This window comes from Scyliorhinus canicula, chromosome 13, assembly GCF_902713615.1.
Source record: "Scyliorhinus canicula chromosome 13, sScyCan1.1, whole genome shotgun sequence".
Classification (NCBI taxonomy): domain Eukaryota; kingdom Metazoa; phylum Chordata; class Chondrichthyes; order Carcharhiniformes; family Scyliorhinidae; genus Scyliorhinus; species Scyliorhinus canicula.
In genome coordinates this window covers 144,607,825-144,628,814 of record NC_052158.1, presented here as the reverse complement: position 1 = coordinate 144,628,814, position 20,990 = coordinate 144,607,825, and positions in this window count along the sequence as shown.

The following is a 20,990-nucleotide window of genomic DNA, read 5'->3' as shown; positions in this document are numbered from 1 at the left end:
AATTCCAATGATCTGCTACGGGAGGCGAATGAGTCAATATTTGTGTTGGTTCCGCAAGCCAGAGAACAAAGTTGGAGAGCACATTCAGACTCAGGGGGCTACCTTTTGATTTTTGCCAGATTTTGGGGAGATTCTTCAGCCTTAATAAAAATGGATAAAATATTACTACCATTCGGCCGTGCTGACCATCTTCAATTAAATCTTGTTCATTTATTCTCAGAATGTGTGGGTCGCCAGCTAGGCGAGCGTTTATTGCCCATCCCTAATTGCCCCATTGAAGGCGCTGCAGCTTGAACCGCTGCCGTCTATGTGGTGCAGCTACACCCACAGTTTTTTGTTTGTAGCAGTTTGATACAACTGATTGGCTTTCTCGCCCATTTCAGAGGGCAGTCAAGATTGCTGTCGATCTGGAGTCACATGTTTTCCAAAGAACAAAGAAAAGTCCGGCACAGGAACAGGTCCTTCGGCCCTCCAAGCCTGCGCCGACCATACTGCCCAACTAATTGAAAACCTTCTACCCTTCCGGGGTCCGTATCCCTCTATTCCCATCCTATTCATGTATTTGTCAACGCACCCATTAAATGTCGCTATCATCCCTGCTTCCACCAACTCCCTCCGGCAGCAAGTTCCAGGCACCCACTGCCCTCTGTGTAAAATACGTCCCTCGCACATCTCCTCTGCATTTTTGCTCCTTAAACCTATGTTTCCTAGTAATTGACTCTTCCACCCTGGGAAAATGTTTTTGACTATCCACTCTGTCCAAACCCCTCTTCATTTTGTAGACTTCTATCAGGTCACCCCTCAACCTCCACTGTTCCAGTGAGAACAAGCTGGGTTTATCAAACCGCTCCTCATAGCTAATGCCCTCCATACCAGGCAATATCCTGGTAAACCTCTTCTGTGCCCTCTCCAAAGCCTCCCCATCCTTCTGGTAGTGTAGCGGCCAGAATTGTATAGTGTGGTCTAACCAAGGTTCTATACAGCTGCAGCATGACTTGCCAATTTTTATACTCAATGCCCCGGCTGATGAAGGCAAGCATGCCGTATGCCTTCTTGACTACCTTCTTCACCAGTGTTGTCACTTTCAGTGACCTGTAGATTCGTACACCCAGATCCTCCTGCCTGTCAGTACTCTTAAGGGTTCCACCATTTACTGTTTATTTCCCACCTTCGAAAATGCATTATTTCACATTTATCCGGATTAAACTCCATCTGCCATCTCCCCGCCCAAGTCTCCAACCGATCTATATCCTGCTGTATCCTCTGACAGTCCTCATCACTATTTGCTACTCCACAAACCTTTGTGTCGTCTACAAACTTACTAATCAGACCAGCTACATTTTCCTCCAAATCACTTATATATACTACAAACAGAAAAAGGTTCCAGCATTGATGCCTGAGGAACACCATTAGTCACAGCCCTCCATTCAGAAAAGCACCCTTCCACTGCTATCCTCTGTAATCTGTGACCAAGCCAGTTCTGTATCCATCTCGCCGACTCACCTCTGATCCTATGCGACTTCACCTTCTGTACCAGTCTGCCATGAGGGACCTTGTCCAAGGCCTTACTGAAGTCCATCTCGACAACATGACTGCCCTACCCTCATCAATCACCTCCGTCACTTCCTCGAAAAACTCGATCAAGTTAGTGAGACACGACTTTCCCTTCACAAAAGCATACTGCCTCTCGCTAATATGCCCACTTTCTTCCAAATGGGAGTAAACCCTGTCGCGAAGAATCCTCTCCAATAATTTCCCTACCATTGACGTAAGGCTCACTAGCCTGTAATTTCTTGGATTATCCTTGCAACCCTTCTTAAACAAAGGAACGTCAGCTTTTCTCCAATCCTCCGGAACCTCACCTGGAGTCAGTGAGGATACAATGATTTCTGTGAAGGTCCAAGCAAATTTCCTCTCTTGTGTCCCTCAGTATACTGGGGTAGATCCCATTGGGCTCTGGGGGACTAATCTACATTAATGTTTTTCAAGACACCCAATACCTCCTTTTTGATCTCAATGTGACCCAGACTATCTACACACCCTTCCCCAGACTCATCATCCACCGAGTCCTTCTCTTTACATAGAATTTACAGTGCAGAAGGAGGCCATTCGGCCCATCGAGTCTGCACCGGGTCCTGGAAAGAGCACCCTACCCAAGGTTAACACCTCCACCCTATCCCTATAACCCAGTAACCCCACCCAACACTAAGGGCAATTTAGCCTGGCCAATCCACCTAACCTGCACATCTTTGGACTGTGGGAGGAAACCGGAGCACCCGGAGAGAACCCACGCACACACGGGGAGAATGTGCACACTCCGCACAGACAGTGACCCAAGCCGGAATCGAACCTGGGACCCTGGAGCTGTGAAGCAATTGTGCTATCCACAATGCTACCGTGCTGCCCCATGCTAGGTAAGAATGGTAGGTTTCCTTCCCAAAAGATATTAATGAGCCAGACAGATTTTTGCAATAATGAAAATGGGGTTTAAATGAATGGCTAGTTTCTTGTTCCTTGTTTTTGGCCAGCACAGACAAAATGGGCTGAATGGGCCTCTTTCAGCACCATAACTTCCCTCTGGTTCTAATCTGGGCTTTATCCAGTATAATCTCGCTATAGGTCCCTTCCAGGCACAGAAACATTAAATTAAACCCACCTAAAACCATACCTTATTTCTAATGTTTACCCATAGGGGCTGGTTTAGCACAGGGCTAAATAGCTGGCTTTTAAAGCAGACCAATGCAGGCCAGCAGCGCGGGTTCAATTCCCGTACCAGCCTCCCCGAACAGATGCCGGAATACGGCGACTAGGGACTTTTCACAGTAACGTCATTTGAAGCCTGCTTGTGACAATAAGCGATTTTCATTTCATAATCTGAGATGATAGTTTTATTTCAGATTTATCAAAGAAGAAGAATGGCCAAATGTGGGAGCGCTACACTGCAAATGCAGGAAATGAAGGACAGAAAAACAGATGTAAACCATTGAGTCCCTCGTGTCTATTCTGCCATTCAATGAAATCAATGGGAAAATGTAGCAGCAGAGGTTAATGCCAGGACTCTAGCCCAGACTACCTGGATGCAGTGCCGGAAGAGGTTTATTGACCTTGCAGATGTGGTCAAGGTCAGAAATGCCACATCCCACTAACTGTATGTCCAGCCTAAATCCCACCATTCACCTCAGTAACCTCTGCCAAACAGGACTTAAACCTTACATTCCTGGGCTACACTGCAGCCTCACAGAATTAGCGCTGCAACCTCACAGGTTGCACATATTGCCAGCTATTCAACCATGACAGCCACATCACTCAAATACTCAACACTTATTGACACACATTCACATCCATCGCAGGAGAAGCTGCTACAGAAACGGAGATGGCAGCAACTAACCAGAATGGGAGAGGGATACCTGCATAAGGAAATAAAAATGAATGAAACTAATATGAATTTATTTAAAAGGGATTGTAACCAATATTCATGCACAAGGAATAAAAGATGCCACGAGCAGAATGCTTACATAAGCAGTCAACTTTGCACAATTGAATTTTCACTTCAAAACCAGTGCATATGAGTGTGATGAGTTTCCACATTCTAATGCAAGGCGATGGCTGTTTATTGTAGAAAGAAAGTGTTAGGGAAACAAAGATAGTTTTAAGGGATTTATATGGGTAAACAGTAGAAATAAGGTCTAGTTTTAGGTGGGTTTAATTTAATGTTTCTGTGCCTGGAAGGGACCTATAGCTGGATTATGCTGGATAAAGGTCTCTGTATGTGTGGGGGTTAGGTTCAATTCAAACTCGGAATTTATTGTGCTTAGAGAGGGCTAAGGTGGCACGGTAGCACCGTTGTGAGCACTGTTGCTTCACAACGCCATGGTCCCAGGTTCGATACCCGGCTTGGGTCACTGTCTGTGCGGAGTCTGCACATTCTCCCTGTGTCTGCGTGGGTTTCCTCCGGGTGCTCCGGTTTCCTGGCACAAGTCCTGAAAGATGTGCTTGTTAGGTAATTTGGACATTCTGAATTCCACCCTCAGTGCGCCCGAGCAGGCGCCGGAATCTGGCGACTAGGGGCTTTTCACAGTAACTTCATTGCAGTATTAATATAAGCCTACTTGTGACAGCAAATTATTACAGGCGTGAAAAATAAATCGAAGCATAGAGAAGGATAAGTGGTTGCTTAGCAACCGGGGCAGTGTCAGGATTTCAAAAGGCTTTCCTTTGTTCTTAGTTTTTAAAAAACTGAATGCCTCAGCAGATGGAGACAGGGAGAGGGTGAGACAGCAGCCCTCATAGCTCTGCTTAAGCAGGGAAAGTTGTAAAATGGAGTAATGTGTAAGAAAGCAAGCTCCAATGGAACTAAAAGACAGTTTGTTCTAGGAACCTGAAATTAGCACAGGATACTGTTCATGGGCAACCCAGTCAAAGCTAAGAAGGAATCAGCTGATAAGAAGATAGGTTTCTTAAGGTATTTATACTGATCCAAAGGATTTTAAAGTTATCCTAAAGTTTGGAATGTCTTACTACAGTCTGGAAACACATTTTAAAGTAATTGGGAAGACAGTATTGGCTGCACCGCAGTGTTTGTACAGAAGCCTTCAAGACCAAGGAATCCTGAAAGGGGTTGGTGTAAAACCCTGGACTGGATTTCCTGGTAAAAGTGAAGCGGAAGCTCTGTTGAGAAGAGCCTTTTGGAGAACGTGGACCAGATTTCAGAATGCAAACCACTAACGGAAAGCATGATTCTGAGAGAAGATTTTAAAGTGCGTTGTGGGACTGGAGTTTGAAAACTGTCAAATGACAATCATCTGGGGAGATTCTGAGGATGCATCCACAGGCGTTCACCTGGCGTTTCAGAGGGGAGTGTGTGTTTGACCACAAAGATTTTGTGTGCATCAAAAGGACTTTGTCAATTAGAACATTGCAGCTTCAAATGGACTTTGTCACCTGTGTTCACCTTAAGACCTGTTTGTGATTGTTAAGCTAAGGGAAGAATAAAGGAATACAATCCAATTTTTCCATGTTTAATAAATGTTTTTTCTTGTTAAAACTAATATCTGTCCTGTGACTGTAGTTGTCCACATTTTATTTAAAAAATAATAGATGCGGTCTTTTGAGCCAATGTTCCATTCTGAGATCGCTGGGATCATACTAACAGACATCAAAATAAAGATTAGGTAGGGCCTGTGGGAATAATCTGGGAGGACAGATGGTGCCTAAGCCAGGAGAGAGACTATCTGTGAACCATGACACCTGAATAATGGTCTGCGTATGTGACTGTCAGTGTATAAAGTTACTGCAACTCTGTAGACTGGAAGAGTGCTGCCTCAGTGATCCTTCAATATAGCTCTCTCCCACCCTATGATGGAAGAGTAAACAATCGTGTTGGACCTGAGACTCCTCAGGTTTTGAGCAAAGCTTATGACAATACTTGTATGCTCTAACCCAATGACAGAGTAATGCTGTCCATGATGGGAAGGGCCATTGCTGATGCCAACAGCAGGCCTGGAACCTTGGGCATATGTTTTCCAGGTGCATGGTGGGTGGGCTTGGGGCAGAATGTTAGCAGGGAGTCATATCAGAATGGCTGATAGACACAATTCCTGGGGATGTTTCCCAGAGGCCGGCCAGCAGATGGAATTGTCTCTCCATTAAACAGAGGCGGAAAATGAGCCATATTTGAAATCTTAATAGAGGGCAATTCTGATAGCTCACTGGCATTTATCCGACAGTTGTTTGCCCCTCACCTCACCAATTCTGAATGGGGGAGGGGCATCCAAGCCTGAGGCTCCATCTTCATTAGGGACTATGGACAGGAAATTCTGGTCTCAAGAAGCAGATGGAGGCAGATGGAGTTTAATGCGGAAAAGTGTGAGGTGGTTCACTTTGGAAGGAGTAACAGGAATGCAGAGTACTGGGCTAATGGCAAGATTCTTGATAGTGTAGATGAACAGAGAGATCTCGGCATCCAGGTACATAAATCCCTGAAAGTTGCCACCCAGGTTAATAGGGCTGTTAAGAAGGCATATGGTGTGCTAGCCTTTATCAGTAGGGGGATTGAGTTTCGGAGCCACGAGGTCATGCTGCAGCTGTACAAAACTCTGGTGCGGCCGCACCTGGAGTACTGCGTGCAGTTCTGGTCACCACATTATAGGAAGGATGTGGGAGCTTTGGAAAGGGTTCAGAGGAGATTTACTAGGATGTTGCCTGGTATGGAGGGAAGGTCTTACGAGGAAAGGCTCAGGGACTTGAGGTTGTTTTCGTTGGAGAGGAGAAGGCTGAGAGGTGACTTAATAGAGACATATAAGGGGCAGCACGGTGGGGCAGTGGGTTAGCACTGCAGCCTCATGGCGCCGAGGTCCCAGGTTCGATCCTGGCTCTGGGTCACTGTCGGTGTGGAGTTTGCACATTCTCCCCGTGTCTGCGTGGGTTTCACCCCCACAACCCAAAGATGTGCCGGCTAGGTGGATTGGCCACGCTAAATTGCCCCTTAATTGGAAAAAATGAATTGGGTACTCTAAATTTATTTTAAAAAAAATAGAGACATATAAGATAGTCAGAGGGTTAGATAGGGTGGACAGTGAGAGTCTTTTTCCTCGGATGGTGATGACCAACACGAGGGGACATAGCTTTAAATTGAGGGGTGGTAGATATAGGACAGATGTCAGAGGCAGTTTCTTTACTCAGAGAGTAGTAGGGGTGTGGAACGCCCTGCCTGCAACAGTAGTAGACTCGCCAACTTTAAGGGCATTTAAGTGGTCACTGGATAGACATATGGATGAAAATGGAATAGTGTAGGTCAGATAGGCTTCAGATGGTTTCACAGGTCGGCGTAACATCGAGGGCCGAAGGGCCCGTACTGCGCTGTAATGTTCTATGTTCTAAGCCATTCAGAGGGGTTTCCCCTTCCATTCGATCTTTTAAAATTCTTATTTTAAACTCATCTCTCTGAGAGTGCCTCCACGTTGAGGTGCCATCTCAATCTCCAGCCTTCCACGCCTCTCCCATTCTGAATGCCGAAGCTTCAGAGTTGCCATTAATCCTGATTGGGCCAGCACCTTCAGGAGCCTGCCTTCCATCCTTAATGGAGCAGTGAGCATGGAGGTTGCCTTCCGGAATATTCCTCAGCCAGCCTCACTGTCAGTCAGTGCAGGCTCAGAGCCCTCATTTGCTCTCCTCAACAGGGGCCCCAAAGTCTACGTTAATATTCAGCCATCCATATCTCATTCTCCTTCCCACACCCCGGACCATGTCATCCCAGAATCAATTCTGACCTACAGAATTGTGGGGGTCAGTAGATCTCAAGTTCATATGTGTCTGTGGGTGCCCTGTGTCGCTGCTCAAACTGAGGGAGCAGCAACAGCCCCCATCGGATATTCCCACCTCCACTTGGCCTCTGCTCCCTAGCCATCATTTGTCTTGTAACAGGCAAAGGGAAGTTCAGTCCCTTCTTGGAAAGCTCCAAAAATGAGGGACTTGATGGGAGACAGTGGCTTAGTTGTAACGTCACTGGATTAGTAATCCCGGGACCCAGATTATTCCCCTGATGACATAGGCTCAAATCCCACCATGGCAGCTGGTGGAATTTAAACTCAATGAATAAGTTTGGCATTAAAAGCTAGTCTCAATAATGGCGGCCATGAAACTATCATCGATTGTCATAAAAACACATCTGGTTCTCTAATGCCTTTTAGGGAGAGAAATCTGCCAGGCTTACCCTGTCTGGCCTACCTGTGGCTCTAGACCCACACAATATGGTTGACTCTTAACTGCTCTCTGCAATGGCCTAGCGAGCCACTTACTTATGGAAAATTAGGGACGGGCAATCAGCGATACCCACATCCCCCCAAAAAACAAAGCTTTTGTGGAGGGAGACCAGGGACAGAGAGTACAAGAAGGTGACCATAGAATCATTGAATCCTGACAGAGCAGAGGAGCCCATTCAGCCCTTCGAGTCTGCACTGGCCCTTGGAAAGAACACCCGACTTAGGCCCACACCTCCACCCTATCCCCGTAACCCCATCTAACCTTCTGGGCACTAAGGGGCAATTTAGCATAGCCAATCCACCTCACCTGCACATCTTATGACTGTGGGAGGAAACCGGAGCACCCGGAGGAAACCCACGCAGACACGGGGAGGAAACGCAAACTCCACACAGTCACCCGAGGCTGGAATTGAACCTGGGACCCTGGAGCTGGGAGGCAGCAGTGCGAACCACTGTGCCGCCCCAGGGGCAGAGAGTGCAAGAAAAGACCAGGCTATAGAGTACAAGAGCAACGAGCAAAAATAGAAAATACTGGATAAACTCAGCAGGTCTGACAGCATCTGTGGAACTAACGTTTTGTGTGTGGCTGAATCTTTGTCAAATCTGGAGAGAACTGGAATAGGGTCAGGTTTGTGCTGTAGTTGGGGTGGGGGGGGGGGGGGGGGGGGGGGCGGGGGGGTGGATAGGGGCCCAGCGATAGGTGGAGATTGGACAAAGATGTCGTCGATGAAAGACAAAGGGAATGTTAATGTGGGTGATCAACGCTTGAATTTGAATTTGATTTATTGTCACGTACAGTTACAGAAGTACTGTTAAAAGTATTGTTCTGTGTACAGTCCAGACAGATCGCTCCATACATGAAAAAACATAGGACATGCATAAATAGGACATTGTAAATGCATAGACACAGGGATCAGGTGAAGCATACACAGTATAGTAGTACTCAGTAGAAAAGATGTGTGAAGAGATGAGTTCAGTCCATAAGAGGCTCATTCAGGAGTCTGGTAACAGCGGGGAAGAAGTTGTTTTTGACCCTGTTGTGCGTGTTCTTAGACTTTTGTATCTCCTGCCCGATTGAAGAAGTTGGAAGAGAGAATAATCTGGGTGGGAGGGGTCTTTAATTATGCTGCCCACTTTCTCCAGGCAGCGGGAGGTGTAGATGGATATACAATGGATGGGAGGCAGGTCCATGTGATGGACTGGGCTGTATTTACGATTCTCTGAAGTTTCTTGCGGTCTTGGGCTCAACAGTTGCCATATCAGGCTGTGATGCAGCCAGATAGGATGCTTTTTATGATGCATCTGTAAAAATTGTTAAGGGTCAATGTAGGCATGCCGAATTTCCTTAGTTTCCTGAGGAAGTATAGGCGCTGTTGTGCTTTCTTGGTGGTAGCGTTGGCATGGGTGGACCAGGACAGTTTGTTGATGATGTGCACACCTAGGAATTTGAAGCTGTCAACCATCTCCACCTCGGCCCCATTGGTGCTGATAGGTGTGTGTATGAAGCTTTGGTGCCTGAAGTCAATGACCAGCTCTTTAGTTTTGCTTATGTTGAGAGAGAGATTGTTGTTGTTACACCATGCCACTATGCTCTGTATCTCCCTCCTGTACTCCAACTCATTGTTGTTCGAGATCTGGCCCACTACAGCTGTGTCATCAGCAAACTTGCAGATGGAGTTACATAGACACGTAGGAGCAGGAGGAGGCCTGTTGACCCTGCGAGCCTGCTCCGCCATTCATCACGATCATGGCTGATCATCCAACTCAATAGCCTAATCCTGCTTTCTCCCCATAGCCTTTGATTCCATTCTCCCCAAGTGCTATATCCAGCCGCCTCTTGAATATATTCAAAGTTTTAGCATCAACTACTACCTGTGGTAATGAATTCCACAGGCTCAACACTCTTTGTGTGAAGAAATGTCTCCTCATCTCTGTCCGAAATGGTTTACCCTGAATCCTCAGGCTGTGGCCCCTGGTTCTGGACACATCCATCATTGGTAACACCTTCCCTGCATCTACCCTGTCTAGTCCTGTTAGAATTTTATAAGTCTCTATGAGATCCCCCCTCATTCTTCGGAACTCCAGCGAGAACAATCCCAACCTAGTCAATCTGTCCTCATATGACAGTCCCGCCAATCCTGGAATCAGTCTGGTAAACCTTCTCTGCACTCCCTCGAGAGCAAGAACATCCTTCCTCAGAGAAGGAGATCAAAACTGCACACAATACTCCATGTGTGGCCTCCAAGTGGGGCTGGTTTAGTACAGGGCTAAATCACTGGCTTTGAAGGCAGACCAAGGCAGGCCAGCAGCATGGTTCGAATCCCGTACCAGCCTCCCCGAACAGGCACTGGAATGTGGCGACTAGGGGCTTATCACAGTAACTTCATTTGAAGCCTACTTGTGACAATAAGCGATTTTCATTTCATAAAGGCCCTGTACAATTGCAGCAACACATCCCTGCTTCTATACTCGAAACCTCTTACAATGAAGACCAACATACCATTAGCCTTCTTTACCACCTGCTGCACCTGCATGCTTACCTTCAGTGACTGGTGCACAAGGACACCCGGGTCCCGCTGCACACTCCCCTCTCCCAATTTACAACCATTCAGGTAGTAATCTGCCTTCCTTTTTTTGCTTCCAAAGTGAATAATCTCCCACTTATCCAAATTATACTGCATCTACCATTGGTTTGCCCACTCGCCCAACCTGTCCAGATCTTGCTGTAGGATCCCTGCATCCTCGTCACAGTTCACCCTCCCACCAAACAAGGTATCATCTGCAAACTTTGAGATTACATTTTGTTCCCTCATCCAAATCATTAATATGGGGTCCCAGCACCGATCCCTGTGGTACCTCACTGGTTACTGCCTGCCAATTTGAAAAGGACCCATTAATCCCTACTCTTTGTTTCCTCTCCACCAACCAGTTTTTTATCCACCTCAATACACTTCCCCCAATCCCATGCGCTTTAATTTTGCACAATAATCTCTTATGCGGGACTTTGTCCAATGCTTTCTGAAAGTCCAAATATACCACATCGACTGGCTCCCCCTTGTCGACTGTACTGGTTACCTCTTCAAAGAATTCCAACAAATTTGCCAAGCATGATTTTCCCTTCACAAATCCCCATGCTGACTCTGATTGATCCTGCCACTGCGTTTAAATGTTTCGCTATAAAGTCCTTGATAATGGATTCAAGCATTTTCCCCATTACCGATGTTAGGCTTATTGGTCTATAATTCCCTGCTTTCTCTCTCCCTCCCTTTTTGAATATTGGAGTGACGTGAGCTACCCTCCAATCTGCAGGGACAGTTCCAGAGTCTATAAAATCCCGGAAGATGACCACCAAGGCATCCGCTATTTCCAGAGCCACCTCCTTAAGCACTCTGGGATGCAGATTCTCAGGCCCTGGGGATGTATCCGCCTTCAATCCCATCAGTTTTTCCAGCACCATTTCTCTACTAATGTTGATCTCCCTCAGTTCTTCCCTCTCACTAAACCTTTCATTCTCCAACATTTCTGGGATCTGATTTGTGTCCTCATTTCTAAAGACAGAACCAAATTATGTATTCAATTGCTCAACCATTTATTTGTCCCTTATTATGCATTCCCCGGTTTCTGTCTGTCGGGGGCCTACATTTCCCTTCACCAATCTCTTTCTCTTCACATATCTGTAGAAACTCTTACTGTCAGTCCTTATGTTCCCTGCAAGCTTCCTTGCGTACTGTACTTTCCCCTTCTTAATCAATCCCTTTGTCCTTCTTTGCTGAATTCCAAACTGCTCCCTATCCTCAGACCTATTATTTTTCTTGGGCAAACTGTATGCTTCTTCCTTGTATCGGATACTATTTCTAATTTCCTTTGTAAGCCATGGATTGGCCCTCTTACCCCCTTTGTTTTTGTGCCAGCAGGAATGAACAGTTGCTGTAGTTCCTCCATGTGTACCTTGAATGTTTACCATTGTCTATCCACTGCCATCCCTTTAAGTAACTCTCCCCAATCTATCAAGGCCAACTCACGCCTCATATCCTCATAGTTCCCTTTATTAAGGTTCAGCACTCTAGTCTCCGAATCAACTACTTCACTCTCCATCTTGACAAAAAATTCTATCATGTTATGGTCGCTCATCCCCCTGGGGTTTCGTACAGCCAGATTGGCAATGAATCCCTTCTCATTACACAGTACCCAGTCTAAGATGGCCTGCTCTCTAGTTGGTTCCTCCACTTATTGGTCAAGAAAACCATCCCGTATACACTCCAGGAATTCCTCCTCTACTGCATTGTGGCTAATTTGATTTTCCCAATCTATGTGAAGATTAAAATCACCCATGATCACCGATATTCCCTTATTACATGCATCTCTAAATGCCATTCCCAACCTCACCAGTGCAGTTTGGGGGTCTATATATGACACCCACTAACGTTTTTAGTCCCTTGGTTTTTCTCAACTCTACCCATACAGATTCCACATTGTCAGAGCTCAAATCCTTTCTCACTATTGTGTTAATTTCCTCTTTAACTAGCAGTGCCATGCCACCACCTTTTCTTTTATTCCTGCCCTTCCTAAATACAGAGAACCCTGGGACATTCAGTTCCCATCCATGTTCACCCTGCAGCCATGTCTCTGTAATCCCAATTATATCAAACCCATTTATATCTGTCTGCGCAATTAGTGCATCCACTTTATTGCAAATGCTCCGTGCATTAAGGCACAGAGTCTTTAATTTTACCTTTTTCACAATGCTTGCCTTGCTCCCAATATTTTTCTCTACTGCCCTGTTTGAATTTTGTCCTTGGTTTCTCCATCTATCACTTTTCGTATTCACTTCTCTACCCTTTGCTTTTGTCCTTGCTCCCTCTTTCTCTGACTCCTTGCGTAGGTACCCCCCCCCCCCCCCCCCCCCCCGGCATATTAGTTTAAGCCCTCCCCAACCGCTCTAGCAAATAGAAAGGGCATCAGTTCCAGTCCTGCCCAGATGTAACCCGTCTAGTTTGTACAGGTTCCACCTCCCCCAAAACCGGTCCCAATGCCCCAGGAATCTGAAACCCTCCCCCGACGCCATCTCTTCAGCCATGTATTAATCCTATATATCCTGTCAATTCTATTCTGACTAGCACGTGGTACCGGTAATAATCCTGAGATCACTACCTTTGAAGTCCGATTTCTTAACTTCCTTCCTCGCTTCCTGCATTCTGCTTTTAGGACCTCATCAAATTTTGACCTATGTCGTTTGCAGCACGACCACTGGCTGTTCACCCTCCCTCTCCAGAACGTCCTGTGCCCTCTCTGAGATATCCTTGACCCCAGCACCTGGGAGGCAATATACCATCCTGGAATCTTGTTTGCGGCCACGGAAACACCTGTCTATTCCCCTTACAATTAAATCCCCTATAACAATTGCACTGTCACACTTATTACTCCTCCCCTCTGCAGCAGAACCAATTGTGGTGCCATAAGTTTGGCTGTTGCTGTTTTCCCCTAAGAGGCCATTCCCCTCAACTCTATCCAAAATGGTATATCTGTTCTGCAGAGGAAGCCACAGGAGATTCCTGCACTACCTGCCTCGCTCTCTTGTTCTGTCTGAGTTGGAACCAAATATTGTACTGGGAATATAGTAGGGGGCTAGGTACGCAGCCTTGCGAGGCACCGGTATTGAGGACTATTGTGGAGGAGGTGTTGTTGTTTATCCTTACTGATTGTGGTCTATGGGTCAGGAAGTTTAGGATTCAGTTGCAGAGGGAGGAGCCAAGTCCGAGGTTTAGGAGTTTTGATATGAGCTTGGCTGGGTTTATGGTGTTGAAGGCGGAGCTGTAGTCAATGAATAGGAGTCTGCTGTAGGAATCCTTGTTGTCAAGAATCTCCAGGGATGAGTGTAGGGCCAAGAAGATGGCGTCTGCTGTGGACCAGTTATGGCGGTATGCGAATTGCAGTGGATCAAAGCATTCTGGGAGTATGGAGTTGATGTGCCACATGACCAACCTCTCGAAGCACTTCATAATGACATATGTCAAGGCCACTGGACAATGTTGAGGCACGTTGCCTGGTTCTTCTTTGGCACCAGCATGATTGTAGTCTTCTTGAAGCAGGTGGGAACTTCGGAGCAGATTTTGGTGAGGTTGAAGATGTCCGTGAACATATCTGCCAATTGATCCACGCAGGATCTGAGTACACTTTCCGAGGGTTCACTTTCAAAAAGGCCGATCTGACTTTGGTAGCTGTGATGGTAGTGTGTCCGCTGGGCAGTCGACAGTGTTTGATGGTTTCCTGCTCAAACCGAGCATAGTATACACTGAGTTCATCGTGGGTGCGCTGCTACTCAGCTTTGCTGTAATAAGATTAGATTTATGCTGTAGTGGGAGGTGAGGTGGAGAGTTGGGGCTGGATAGGGGGCCAGCGATAGGTGGAGATTGACAAGGATTTTTTTTTTTTTTTTATAAATGTTTTTATTCAGTTTTCGTATTTTATATTGAACAAATTACAAATTGTTAGGAGAGAGAAACAAAAAAAAAAACAAACAAAAACAAACACGCAAAAATTAACATACATATTTACAGGTAAGCATCTTCGTAGTAGTAACTGCGCCCGCCCCCCCCCCCCCTCAACATGTTTATTTAGTTTGGTTTTGGGCCTTAGCTAGCCATCGAACCCCCGTAACGAACCTGTAGCCCCCCCCCCCCCCCTCCCGCTACCTTCCCCCGACTATTCTTCCTCTTGTACATTGGCCACAAATAGGTCCCGGAACAGTTGCATGAATGGCTCCCACGTTCTGTGGAAGCCGTCGTCCGACCCTCGGATGGCAAATTTGATTTTCTCCATTTGGAGAGATTCCGAGAGGTCGGACAGCCAGTCCGCAGCTCTGGGCGGTGCTGCTGACCGCCAGCCAAACATGATTCTACGGCGGGCGATCAGGGAGGCAAAGGCAAGGGCATCCGCCCTCCTCCCCAGGAATAGATCTGGCTGTTCTGAAACCCCGAAGACCGCCACTATCGGGCATGGCTCCACCCTCACTCCCACCACTTTGGACATTACCTCGAAGAAGGCTGTCCAGTACTCCACGAGTCTGGGGCAAGACCAGAACATGTGGGCGTGGTTGGCCGGGCCTCTTTGGCACCGTTCACATCTGTCTTCCACCTCCGGGAAGAACCTACTCATACGGGTTCTTGTTAAGTGGGCTCTATGTACCACTTTTAGTTGCGTCAGGCTGAGCCTTGCGCACGTGGAGGTGGAGTTGACCCTATGCAGTGCTTCGCTCCAGAGTCCCCACCCGATCTCCATCCCCAGGTCGTCCTCCCATTTCCTCCTTGTTGCGTCCAGTACGGTGTCGTCCCTATCTACCAGTCGGTCATACATGTCACTACAGTTCCCTTTCTCTAGGATACTTGCGTCCAGTAGGTCTTCCAGTAGTGTCTGTCGTGGCGGTTGTGGGTACGTCCTTGTCTCCTTTCGTAGGAAGTTTTTGAGCTGCAGGTACCGTAGCTCGTTCCCCCCAGCTAGCTGAAATTTCTCTGTCAGTTCGTCCAGTGTTGCGATCCTGTCGTCCGTGTATAGGTCCCTGACTGTCAGTGTCCCCCCGTCCTGCCTCCACCTTTTGAAGGTGGCGTCGGTCAGTGCTGGTTTGAACCTATGGTTGTTGCAGATGGGAGCCCTGTTCGACATTTTGGTCAGGCCAAGTTGCTGCCGCAGTTGGTTCCAGGATTGGAGGGTGGCTGTCACCACTGGGCTGCTGGAGTGTTTTTTGGGTGGGGATGGGAGTGCTGCCGTGGCGAGGGCCCGGAGGGAGGTTCCCATGCAGGAGGCCTCCTCCGCATGCACCCACTCAGCTTCTGGCTCCTGGATCCATCCCCTTACTCGCTCGGCTGTTGCTGCCCAGTGGTAGAATTGTAGATTCGGGAGGGCTAACCCTCCCCTGGTTTTTGAGATTGACAAGGATGTCGTGGACAGAAAGAAAGGGAATTGTTATGAGCCAGAGTTTAGAGAACCCCAAAGTGTATCATGGAGTTCACCTGACCCACAACTTTTAATAGATTGTGGTATGGGGAGCACACGGTCCACTCTACAGGTGTGGTAGAGCAGAAATGGAAAAGTATTTTTTAAAGCAAAACAATGTTTATTTTATGAACTCAAGTTCACCTTTTTAAAACATACAGTGAACATCCTAGCAACCATCAATTCAAATACAACCTCCAAAGACTACAACACTAAGTAATCCTTAATAACTTCCCAAACAACATCCAGAAGACAAAAGAAACACCTTTGAACAGAAGCACATTAGATATATATTTACTATTGAGAACATTTATAATTCTGAATTCACCAAATGATCAAGAGAGATCAACAGTACACACACTCTGTCTGGCTTCAATTAAGTTACTTTAAAAAGCCTCTAGTCACCATATTCCGGCGCCTGTTTGGGAGGCTGGTACGGGAATTGGACCATGCTGCTGGCCTGCCTTGGTCTGCTTTAAAAGCCAGCGATTTAGCCCAGTGTGCTAACCAGCCCCTAGTATCCAAATTATACTGCATCTGCCATTGATTTGCCCACTTGCCCAACCTGTCCAGATCATGCTGTAGGATCCCTGCATCCTCACCACAGTTCTCCCTCCCACCCAACTTGGTATCATTTGCAAACTTTGAGGTGTCACATTTTGTTCCCTCATCCAAATCATTAATATATATTGTGAATAGCTGGGGTCCCAGCACTGATCCCTGAGCGCCCCACTAGTTAGTGCCTGCCAATTTGAAAGGGCCCATTATTTCCTATTCTTTGTATCCTCTCTACCAACCAGTTTGCTATCCACCTCAACACACTCCCCCCAATCCCATGCGCTTTAATTTTGCACAATAATCTCTTCTGCAGGACTTTGTTCAAGAGGACATTCGATGATTACTTGAATAGAAACAATGGGCGTCAATCCCGCCCCCACCGTGTCCCGAATTCTCCGCTCCCCGAGATTCGGCGGGGGCGGGAATCGCACCGCACCGATCGATGGGCCGAAGTCCCGCCGCTGACAGGCCTCTCCCGCCGGCATGCATTAAACCACTTACCAAACCGGCGGGGTTGGCGGCGCGGGCAGGCTCCAGGGTCTGGGGGGGTGGGCGCGGGGAGTGCCCCCATGGTGGCCTGGTCCGCATTCGGGGCCTATCGATCGGCGGGCGGGCCTGTGCCGCGGGGGCACTCTTTTTCTTCCGCCTTCGCCATGGTCTTCACCATGGTGGAGGCGGAAGAGACCCCCTCCTCTGCGCATGCGCCGGTATGACGTCAGCAGCCGCTGATGCTCCGGCGCATGCGCGGACTAACGCCGGCCGGTGAAGTTCTTTCGGCCCCGGCTGGCGTGGCACCAAAGGCCGTTCATGCCAGCTGGCAGAGTGGGAACCACTCCGGCTCGGTCCTAGCCCCTCAATTTGAGGGCTTGGCCCCGAAAGGTGTGGAGACTTCCGCACCTTTGGGGCGGGCCGACGCCGGAGTGGTTCACGCCACTCCGACACGCCGGGACCCCCCGCCCCGCCGGGTAGGGGAGAATCCCGGCCAATGTTCAGGGGTATGGGGAAAAAACAAGGCATTCATTAAGCCATGATGCTCATTCGGAGAGCTGGTGCAGACTCAATGGAGAAATGGCCTCCAAAGTGCTGTAATAATTCTGTGGAATCCCAAGGAAGTTTGGAATGTTAATCAAGACTGTGACTGCAGTGCAGTACTGAGGCAGCTCTGCCTTGTTGGAGGTGCTGTTGTCAGGTGAGAGGATACGTTGAGGGCTCACTTGCCTGTGAATGAGGCATAAAGGAAACCATGGAGAACAACTGGAACCAGAGTGCTGGACAACATTCACCCCTGAACCAACACCACCAAAATTGCTTAATTGATCACTTCCGAGGTAAAAGCAAAATACTGCAGGTGCTGGAAATCTGAAATAAAATTAGAAAATGTTGGAAAAACCCGGCAGGTCTGGCAGTGTCTGTGGGGAGCGGAACAGAGTTAACGGGCGCGATTCTACGACCCCCACCCCGAGTGGGAGAATCGCGGGAATGCCGGGTGAGTCACGCCACGCCGCCCGGGCACCCCCACGCGATTCTCCCACCCCCCCAAAATGGCATGTCACGTTTTGCGACAGGCCGCTCAGAGAATCGCCGCTCCAGTCGAGCGGCGATTCTCCGGCCCGGATTGGCCGAGCGGCCTGCTCAATCCGACCGGTTCACGCCGGCGCCAACCACACCTGATCGCTGCCGGCGTGAAAATTGCTCGACCGCTGCATTTGGGGCCTGTGGGGGGGGCGGAGGGAGGATCGAGCACCAGGGACATGCTCAGGAGGGGTCAGGCCTGCGATCAGTGCCCACCGATCGTTGGGCCAGCGTCTCTGAAAGACGCACTCTTTTCCCTCCGCCGCCCCGCAAGATCAATCCTCCATGTCTTGCGGGGCAGCGGAGGGGAAGACGTCATTTAGGCGCCGCCGGCCGCGTCATTCAGGCCGCGCCGCTTTGACGCGGGCGTCAAGGCCCGGCGCGCGAGATTGACGCGCCGCCGCTCCTAGCCCCCTGGGTGTGGGAGAATAGGGGTCGAGGAGTAGCCTCCGACGCCGGAGTGAAACACTCCGGGTTTCACTCCGGCGTCGGCACTTTGTCTCCCTTTGGGAGAATTTCGCCCAACATTTCAAGTCCGAATGACTCTTCTTCAGAGCTACCATCAGCTCTGAAGGAGCCATGTGATTCGAAACGTTAACTGTTTCCTCTCCACAGATGCAGCCAGACCTGCTGAGTTTAGTGCAGTGTTTTCTGTTTCAATTTAATTAATTATTCATCTGCTCAAGCAAATTGGTTGCCACATTTTGACTGCAAATCAAAGGTGACTATACATTAAAAGTAACCTTTGGCAGTAAACATTTGATAAGTCCTGAGGGCTTAAGAGATGCTGTGTAAATGCAAATTCATTAAAAAAAAATTATTTTATTACAAACATGTATCAAAGCAAGTCACAGCAAATAAACACCACGGGAAATGTACTTGCCAACAATCAACTATACAGTCTACAGATTTTTCTCCCTTTCACCCCCACCCCCCCTGCGACGAACAGCTCCTCGATTACGGTCACAAACATCCCTCGCCTTTTCTCAAACCCCCCTGCTGAACCCCTTAACTCATACTTTATCTTCTCCCACTGCAGGAAGTCGTACAGGCACCCAATCAAGCCGCTACCCCCGGTGGTGATGCCGACCGCCACTCCAGCAAGATTCGCCGCCGTGCAATCAGAGAGGCGAAGGCCACGACATCGGCCTTCCTCCTCTCCATGAGCTCCGACTTCTCTGAAACCCCAAATATCGCCACCAAACGGTCCGGATCCACTCTCTCCTCCACAATCCTGGCTAGGACCGCGAACACTCCCGCCCAGAACCATCCCAATTTTTTGCAACTCCAAAACATGTGCGTATGATTCGCTGGCCCCCGCCCACACCTCTCACACCAATCTTCTACCCCCTGAAAGAACCCACTCATTCCCGCCCGAGTCATATGCACCCTGTGCACCACTTTAAACTGTATCAGGCTCATCCTTGCACAAGAGGAGGTCCCGTTTACCGTTCGCAATGCCTCACTCCATACTCCCCAATTGATCTCCCCTCCCAACTCCGCTTCCCATTTCTCCTTGATCTTCACCACCCACTCACCTCCCTACCCCACACTTGTATATATCCCCAATTTGCATCCCCTTCCACATCCGGAAGCAGCAGTCGCTCGAGCAGGGTGTATCCAGGCAACCTAGGTAGCCCCCTCCAGACCTTTTGTGCAAAGTCCCTGATGAACCATCAATCGAACGCGAGACGAGTTGCTGTACAAAAGTTAGGCTTTAATAAGCTAGAAGTTAGCCCTGCGGTCGACTACAGTAAATGGACGACCGCCGGGCGTTCTGACTATTTATACCTCGATATGGAGGTGTGGTTAACTCAGCCTCTCGATCAATCGGAGAGCCGTCACATGACTGGTCTCAACCAATCGGTCGAGAGGCACATGACCGACCAGGGCCAATGGTAAGCCGGTGTTCTGCACCAATGGCAGACAGCTATGCAAATCATACCACCACAGTCCCTAACCTGCAGACACCTGAACTCCCACTCAGCAGCTCTACCCTCTCCCTTAGCTCCTCCAGACTGGCGAACCCTTCCTCCAAATACAAATCTCTCACCTTGACCAGCCCCACTTCCCTCCACCTCGTGTATACACTATCCAACCCCCAGCTCAAACCCATAATTCCCACACAGTGGTGTTAGCACCAACATCCCTTTCACCCTAAAATGCCTCAACTGATTCCAAACCTTCACCGAAGACAGCACCACTGGGGTCCCTTAATACCTTCTCGGAGCCATTGGCAACGCTGCTGTCACCATAGCCCAGAAACTAGACCCTTACAAGATTCCTCCTCCATCCTAACCTACTCTACCCCTTCTCCTTCCCACCATCTTCGCAATTTGTCCACATTTGCTACCCAATAATAATGAAGCAAGTTTGGCAATGCCACCCTCCCTGCTGCCTCTGTAGCAGGGTCCTCCCCATCCTTGGCACCGTCCCCGTGTAGCCACCTGGGGAGGCCACGTCCCGATTACAAAATGGACACTTGCAGAGAATGATGGGAAAAATGGACAATGCTGAGAAAGCAAGCAGGTGCAAGGTTTGTCTGTGGATTGGAGTTTGCAGCTCCCAGACAAGGCCGGTACTGCAAAGCCATTAGCATAGTAATGGGCCATCTCAGGGGACAAAAGAGAAACATTTAAGCAAACAATACCAAAGCAGACACCCCGGCGCCTGTGGAGGCTAGAACAAAGCAGGCCAACGGCCACCTAGGACACGCCCAGCAATCAGGGCAGCCACCCCCTTATTGGAGGAAATCGATACCAATGGTCAAGATATGGTCCAATTAATTGGGACCAAGTTCAAGGCCCGCCCAAAAGCTCGCGAAGCCCCTTTGGGGTTTAAGAGGAAGCCCCCAAGAGAGAATCGTTCTTCTTGGCCTTGGCTCTCAGCGGCGTGAGGCCTGCCTAGCAGCTGCACCAGAACAAGTAAGTCCAAAGTCAACGCACGCTACGGGATAGATGCTCCTAGCTCCTATTCCATACAAGTTCGATCCCAACAGCCTCAGAACCGGACAACGGCCATTGTTCCTCTGGCTGAGTGGGCACCCGAAGCTAAGTATAGGCCAGTAGTGATAGTTTAGTTGGTAGAGTTTGTGCATGAGTATAATTGACT